Source organism: Nelusetta ayraudi, unplaced genomic scaffold, assembly GCF_046127955.1.
Source record: "Nelusetta ayraudi isolate G7.1 ecotype Tasmania unplaced genomic scaffold, CSIRO-AGI_Nayr_v1 ptg000011l, whole genome shotgun sequence".
NCBI lineage: Eukaryota > Metazoa > Chordata > Actinopteri > Tetraodontiformes > Monacanthidae > Nelusetta > Nelusetta ayraudi.
Genome location: NW_027466061.1, coordinates 23,293,360 through 23,300,000, shown reverse-complemented (window position 1 = coordinate 23,300,000; position 6,641 = coordinate 23,293,360).

The following is a 6,641-nucleotide window of genomic DNA, read 5'->3' as shown; positions in this document are numbered from 1 at the left end:
TAGAAAGCCCTCCAATATGGCAGAGTTGAAGCAATTCTGCAAAGAAGCGTGGGCTAAAATTCCTAACCAGCGATGTGAAAGACTCATCACCAATTATTGCGAACGCTTGATTTCAATTATTGCTGCCACGGGTGGCACAACCTGTTATTAGGTTCAGGGGGCAATTACTTTTTCACATAGGGCCAGATAGGTTTGGATTTTCTTGTGCCTTAATAAATTAAATCGACATTTAGAAACCGCATTTTGTATTTCCTTGGGTTGTCTCTGTGTGATATTAAAATTGCTTTGATGATCTGAAACCTTTGTGTGTGATAATATGCAAAAAAACAGAAATCATGTATATATACGCACACATATGTAAATACATACATACATATATATACATACTGTACATTCATACATACATACATATATATATCTATATATATATGTATGTATATATATATATGTATATATATATATATATATATATGTATATACATATATATATATATATATATATACATATATATATATATATATATATATATGAATACATATATATGTACATACAGTATATATATATATGTACATATATATATAGACATATATGTCTATATATATATATATATATATATATATATATATATATATATATATATATATACATATATATATATATTTACACACACACTCCAACCCCTTGCATCTTCAACCACGGTGCTCACTGGTGCAATTTTATTGACTTCCCCTTGTAATAAAGCATGATGGCAGATGATGAGACTCCCTCTTGTCGGACGCCTGACAATGCAAACCTTAATAATCAGATGCAGGTCATTAGTGCAGCGGCACGTCGTGTCCTGCTATCTATCGCCTCAGCGCTCCAGCAGGAAGTAAATGAGGCCAAAGGAGGGCCGAGACATCCTTTTGACTTGGCGGGTGGGGGGTGGGGGGTCATGCAGAGTGTAGTCTCACCGGAAGATTCCTTCCGTCAGCCTGTCCTCACTGTCTGGGCACGAACGGCGCTCTGTGTTGTGTTGACTGGACAATCTTTAATATCTCTGTTGTCCTGCTGTCTGCATATGCGAGCGAGTGCAAGAGCTTCTGGTGGTGTGCCTATTATTTGTGTGTGTGTGTGTGTGTGTGTGTGTGTGTGTGTGTGTGTGTGAGGGGGAGTCAGAGAAGGACACCATTGTGGTAGAATAATCATGGATATTTGCAGAGAAAAATGCCCTCTTTGTCAGTCTGTTTGTCTGTGCTACATTTCTCATCCGTTTTTGCCGCCTCCCTGGCTCCATCCCTCCATCCCAAGTTTTTAACCCCACCCCCACCCAAAACATGTCTCTCCTCCTGCACACTGCAGCTTCGGATACATGTGTCACTCATCCTGGATATCATCGACGGCGCTCGTCTCTTCTTCTTCTTCTTCTTCTTCTTCTTCTTCTTCTTCTTCCTCTTCTTCTTCCTTTTCCTCTTCTTCTTCTTCTTTCTCTTCTTCTTCTTCCTCCTCGTTTTCTTTTTTGGTCTTCTCCAAACAAAAATAAGGGAATTGCTGGTGTTACTGAAATCTGAAATTCAAATGACCGTTGTCAGCACTAGTGTTGCTTTAGAAGTGGGCTTGAAACGGCGAGCGTGAGGGGATGAAAAAGGGGCCCTAATGGAAATCAAACAGGCAACCGAGCATGAAATATTGAAAATGCAAATATGTAATGAATTCAATTCCATATTGTGTGTGTGTGTGTGTGTGTATGAGTGTGCGCTACGTGATCACCAGCTTTTGTTGCAAATAGCTGGCTGCAATCAGGCGTTGCGTTGTCTCTGCCTGGTTTTCTTTGTGCGTGTGATTGTGCAAAAGTCTTTGTGGCTTTTTTTCTCGTATTCATGCTCTTCTTGTTCATAGTTAAAGGTTGTTTTTTTTATTATCTCTGTGCAAAACGTGTCTAGTTAACTCCCTGAGTGTGTGTGGTTGTGTGTGTGTGTGTGTGTTTGTGTGTGTGTGTGTGTCGCTGATGTTTACCGAGGGGGGGCAGCTGGTGCACATGACACGCCTGCAGGCCTTTGCAGCTTCTCTCCACCGGGGGTCTCAGCCCATGTTCAAACAACTGTGCTGTTAGTTCACATCAACTCACCCATTCACACCGGGGTCCCTCGGGTGGAGGGAGGAGGGGGGGGACGTGAGGGGGGGACGTGTGTGTGTGTGTGTGTGGGGGGGGGGGATAGGGGGGATGCTGCTGCTTCTGCACTTCTACAGTACCTGCTCTCAGCCGAGCTGAACTTCTCTTTGCTTGCTGAGTGAGCCGTGGGCCTTCGGGGGGGACGGAGGGGGGGTCAGATGATCTGATCTCTCCGGCGCTGAAGGAAGACGGGCTCTTTATCTCACTCACTCCTCCGAAGTTTAGGGAAGCCTTTCCGAAGTGTAAAGACAACAGATGCATCTACCTGGTTTTCTTTTCTTCTTCTTCTTCTTCTTCTTCTTCTTCTTCTTCTTCTTCTTCTTCTTCTTCTTCTTCTGCTTCTTCTGCTGCTGCAGCTGCTGCAATCTCTGCTGCAGGATTACTGTCACAATTTTAAAATTATTAATTATTTAACTAATATTCTGAGAGATTAAATGTTGTATTTATTATTTATATTTTCAGTTTTTAATTTATGTTGCCGTTTTTGTATGTGTGAGTGTGAATGTGTAGATTTTCTTTTCATCTGTGTGAGTCTGTGTATTTACAAATCTTTTATTTTCTTGTAAAACAAATGAGTTCCTTTTCCTCGTATTCCCGTGAAAAAATTGTCGTTAAACTGCAGTTATAAAAATCCCCAAATCTTGTTCTTCTTCATTCTGTCTTCTTCTCCTTCTTCTCCAGCTTCTCCTTCTCCTGCCGGTTGCCAGTTTTCACCTTCCTCTGTCCTTTTCTGCCCCTTGCTCTCCGACATAAGCTATCTGTCCCCTTCACAATACTCCATTCTCCGCCCCCAGAACAATGCATTTGTTCTCCTCCTCCTCCTCCTCCTCCTCTGCCTGCATCCCTCCGTCCCTCCATCCGTCTGTTGCACCACTCTCTGTGACATCTCGGCCATGCCAGGCGATGAGGGAGAGAGAGGCTGGGACAGGCTCGGCCATTGTCAAGCCCCCGGAATATCAATAGTGTTTCTCTTGAGCCGCAGTGCCGAGCGTTGGCCACTAACCTTTTGGATTTGATGATGTCAGCCCCCCCGCCCCCTTCCCACCACCACCACCACCCCGCCCTCTTTTTTTTGGGGCCCTTTATATGATTTCCCCCCTCGTCCTCCGGGCTCCACTCTGACAAGAGTCCTCAGCACCAGTGAGTGAGAGAGAGAGAGAGAGAGAGAGAGAGAGTGAGAGAGACAGTGTTGGATTGTATGGGCCATGTGACTCATGCAGCACTTCATCGGTTCGCTTTCAATAGGACAAGTTGTGCGCCACTCTGCCAACGGCCCCTTCAAGTGAAATGAGAAAATGTGGCTTTTGTGAAATGCTTCTCACGAGTGCCTGACTCGTGAAAAAGCAATCACTTGTCATTGGCATTAAGGTAAAAAAAAGAAAAAACGGAGGAGCCCTCAATGTGAAATGGGAGTTGTCCGTCCTCTCCCGGTGTGAGGTGTGGCACCACTCGTTTTTCATTAACAAATAAACATCATCGCTGTTGCTCAAATGACACACAGAAAATCCCTCTGAGGGCAAAATGTGAGCTTGTGCTGCGGTAAAGCAGCCTCTCACTGCATTCTTCTGGCTGGGTGAGATTAGCATGGGGTTTGGTCCGCGTACGAATAATGGAATGGCCCGACACGTTATAAGATAAAGAATATTTTGGTATTATGTTCATCCTGCCCTTTACAGTGCCACACACAGTGCAAACAGCCCTTCTTGTTAAGCTGCCGCAGGTTCGATGAACAATGATTCAGACCTCATCCAGCTGCAAGGTCTAAATCCTTTATTGTGTTGCAGGCTGCCGGAGCTCTTGAATTTGTTACTTTTTTTTTTCTTTTTTTTTTGTAGTAACACATATAACAACACAAATCACCCATATTAATGTGGCAAATGGAACCAAACACTAAGCAGTTTGCTTTTACAACTCAGAATGCAAATTTTTAATCGTGCCACAGTACGAATAAGCTTGTTTACACACATGTTGTCATCAACCAAGCGGTGAAAACCTGAACTTTTCACCCCCTAACGGCACAAACATTGAGTTTAAATTCAAAGGCTCACAGTCTAATGTGGAACAGAAGAATAAATAAAATAGCACTGCATTTGTGCATACAGCTTAGTCACCGTGATAAACCTAAAGAGACTAGATTTAATAACTTAAGAACCCTGCGTTTCCACTCTTGAACCTCTGCATGCTGTTTGTATTCCAAATATACTTAAGTGTGACTGTGTGTTGGAAACACCATCCAAACAGCCGCTCCAGGCGAACGCCCCTCAACCTCACTGTGGTGTTTGTTCATGTCACCCTGTTCATTATTTTAGTGTGTGTGTGCGCACACACTTTTTTTTTTCTGCCATTGCAATCTTTCACGAAAAACGGCAGACAACAAGAAAAAAAATGAAGCAAAAAAACCGTTCTATTCACGCAATGAGGTGATCATGACCATATCTGACATGAATGACCGTATCTTGGCCCAACATGATGGAATGTCTGTCTTGCATTGGTAAATATAGGATTATCCTACTAGAGACTCAAAATGATTGTGTTTTGAGTGAAATGATTGTTCACCTGTCAACACCCTGCGAGCATCTCCTTGAGCGGGCGCAGCTGAACAATTAAGCAGTCGTGTTTGTTGTCCTACTCTCAACAAAGCATGATGGGCTGGAATCCTGCAACGTTGGAAGAGACTCAGAGGCTCAGAAGAAACTCCGACAGTTGTTGACTGACAAATCCACACAATGGCGAAATGATGGTACATTCTACATTATTAAAAGCACATCGTACAGAGGGCCAGACTGTCGTACAAATCCGATAATTATCGTACACGTGGCACCACTGGTCTCCCATCATTCCATTGATTTTCTTGAAGGAACTTCTGCATGTTCATTTGCCTCAGCCTTAAGGAGCTGTGGGGGTTCTCGACTCGGCTCTGCTTTCCATTGAGTGGTAGCATCTGATACCAGGTACTACACAGGTACGAGGTACGAGGTACGCGGTGGTGCATGGAAAAAAATTAAAATGGAGCTCGATGGTGCGACCCGAGACGACGAGAAGGTCTGTCTGGTTCCCGAGCTGATGGCCGCTCACAGGTACCGATGGACATTTAAAATGTGTTAAGAGAAGCTGAAGAAAAGCTGAAAAAAACTGAAAAGCAATTACCGTAATCTCTTGTCCCGAAACACATTAACTCCGAGGTACTTTTGGGCCACCTGCCCTGACAACTCCGCTCATGTTGAGGTGGTATTGTTGTATTAGAATATGACCAAAGCCAAATGTAGTCAGTTGAGCAGTGTTCAAAATATGTGATGGACATTCACCGCACCAAGACTGACATGACCTTGAAATGACATTGAGCGTCCCCAGAAATACTTTGTCTTGGTAGCTTCTTGTTCTCATCAGTGGAGAAGTCATTAAAAATGTTAGACATAGACATATCGAGTTTCAGTCAAATTACCAACTGGTCAATTGCCAAATTGACTTGGTTGTTTTTTATCATGCTATTTACACATGTCCATGCTTGTCATTACACAGGGACTTCCTGTAAGACCAGTAGCAATTGTTAGGAAACAACTTCAGATGCTCAAAATAGTAACATCATGCAGACACATTAGCTGAAGCTTCATTTCTCAAACAGATTCAAATTTCTCTTGATCTTTTTTAGTCGCGGGCTTTTTAACCTGTGTCATATTAGAGAACCTCGGTGGCATAATACTGGTGTATTTTTATTTAATCCTGCCTTCTAGCATTAACTTCTGACAGTTTTCTGGCCAATTGCTCGCCATGGCTCATTTGCCTTATTTGGTTATGGAAATGTTCTGCTTGACTGTCCAAGCCCTGCAGCAAAAACTGTGGGACGATCTTGTCATTTATGAGACCACTTTATGGCGGGTTTATGACAGCAGTGCTTGTTTTTGCCCCCTAGTTGTCAGTGTTTAACTTTGGCCCACACTGAAAGGCTCATGCTTGGAGGGGGGGGGGGGGGGGGGGGGGGGCTCAAGACAGCAGTGGACTCTATCGGCTCATTGTCGACGGTCATTCGACTCATGACTTTGACCTGAACCAGCCTCTGCAGTGGGCATCGCTTGTGTTTCTTGTTTTCGTTTTCTTTTCATCCCCGCCATCTCGCCCAGTGAGAAGCCCTCCAACTGTCCCATCTTAGACGCTCTCCAATCACAGAAGCCCTTCACATTTTGAAGATAGCCCCCAACCACCCTGCACATTTGCCGACTTGCCATTTCATCAGGGCTGCACATCCACAATACAGCTTGAAAATTTTGACAAAGCTTGTGATTATCACCGGAGCTAACAATAACGTCAGAGCACCAAACACAATCAAGCAAAGTCGCCAACTCAAAATCGCTATGCGATTAAAATACGATTAATCGCAATAAATTAATTACATCAATATTTTTTTTAGTGAAGTCCCACCACTAATAAATGCACATGTATGTTGTTGATGATGGTATTTTTCATTACCTGCAGCGTTTTCACATGTGGGAG